At 39.0% G+C, this 1,831-nt stretch overlaps 1 protein-coding gene across 1 annotated transcript in view; it reads left to right on the top strand.

The window, feature by feature from the left end:
* The window catches only part of LOC107739843 (CREB-regulated transcription coactivator 1-like), a 17,440-nt gene that overhangs the window by 532 nt on the left and 15,077 nt on the right, over positions 1-1,831 (top strand). The window lies entirely within an intron of this gene.

Below are 1,831 nucleotides of genomic sequence, written 5' to 3' on the forward strand. Positions count from 1 at the left end.
ACACTCACTCTCTCACACACACACACACTCACACTCACACATACACACACACACACACACCTCCTCCACACTCAGCTCCATCACGCAGGTAAACACACTCACACTCATACACACAGACTCACACACACACACACACACGCACACGCACACTGACTGCTAAACAGACACATTTTTTTTATTCACAAATGAAAATGTATAAAGACTAAGCCTTAGTGCTGGGCGGTATGACCAAAAATGTATATCACGGTATTTTTCAAAATTATACCGGTTTCACGGTACATGACGGTATTTTTTTTTCATGCATGACCGGGTGTTAACCATATCTTCTACTGATTGAGAGGAAATACTGCAGAAACATCACTTATTGACGAGTCGGCTGCGGTGCAGCCAACTGAATTCGCTGCTTCTCTGCCGCTCACTGCACAGAACAGACGCCGAGAGAGGTGACACTTCTCCGGGAAAGTCAGACCTCGCGTTCGCGGGACAGCACTGGCGAAATCTTCCAACTGAACCATAGCTAAGGTTTATCCAAAAAAGTAGCTAGGTTTGTCAGCATGAATATTCTATAGCGGAATAGCAGGAAAAAGCCGCTAAAAGGGTCTGAAAGTTGCTAAATCTAGTGCTGAAGTCGCACTTGTGAGACGCGGGAGCTGATGGCAGGGGGCAGTGGATATTTGTGGCGGTCAATGTGGATATTGTGGATGAGTTCTTCTGTGTCATCACGTTCTATTAGTTGTACAGCTTCAGTTTCGGAATTTTCACCCTTAGTAACACATACAGCTGTTCCCTCACCACAGTGCAACAGTGAAAAGGGACCCCTTTCAAACAGTGCCGCGTTCCCAACGTTGTTTAAGCGACATACACCGGTATTGCGGTATTTTAAAAATTAATATCATAACAAAAATAAACACCGGTATTCGGTATGAACCGGTATACCACCCAGCACTACTAAGCCTTATTTTTATGTTTTTAAAAGAGAATTTATTTCTAATTACTTTCGATCACTTGAATATATGAAAAGTAAAACTGCCCAGAACCTCGTAGGTATAATAAGAGAATTCGATTTATTTGCAAAGGAATGAAGAGACCCTTTTCCCATCTTTATTTCTTTTTATTTATAAATATGTGCCTTGCTTAATACTTGTTTATTTGCATTTATTAGTGCCATTGTGTATATTTTGTAAAATATGTTCAATAATAATAATAATAATAAAAAAAGATCTGGACTTTGGAGTGCGAATCATGCTCTAAAGTTCCGATATAAGTCAATAGATTCACAAACCTGTTCTGAGGTTCTGATCTAAATCAAATGATTCGCGATACGCGATCTGATTGGAGCGCTTTGAAACAGTGAATCATTTTGCAGTGCAATAGTTTAACTGATTCGGAGTTTCGAAAAGCTCACTAAACACACAAGTGATGTCGAAATTCTTAAATGAATGGCTCTTTTGAATCGCTTGAACTGAATGATCGAGTTTGAATCAATCGGAGTGGTTCCAGTGTAAATGACTCACTCAATTGAATCGTTTTTTCTGCTCCTCCGCTTTTCGTGTCTTCAGTCATGTTTACGCGACTAGGGCTGGGCATCGATTCAGATGTCCCGATTCGATTCGATTTCGATTTGCAAGCTCTCGATTCAATTCTCGATTTTTTTTTATTACATTCAGTGAATATAGTTTTAATACAAATGCTATTGATATTTCTAAAAAAAACTGAACAGTAAACATCAGTTTACAAATGGTGAATTAATAAAAAGAAATTAAGAACCACATGCCTGCATTTTAAACCTATTCTTTTTTTTTGTATAGGGTCCTTTTTAAGGAATAGTAGG

This window comes from Sinocyclocheilus rhinocerous, unplaced genomic scaffold (assembly GCF_001515625.1).
Source record: "Sinocyclocheilus rhinocerous isolate Xijiao unplaced genomic scaffold, SAMN03320098_v1.1 scaffold645, whole genome shotgun sequence".
In the NCBI taxonomy this organism is placed as follows: Eukaryota; Metazoa; Chordata; class Actinopteri; order Cypriniformes; family Cyprinidae; genus Sinocyclocheilus; species Sinocyclocheilus rhinocerous.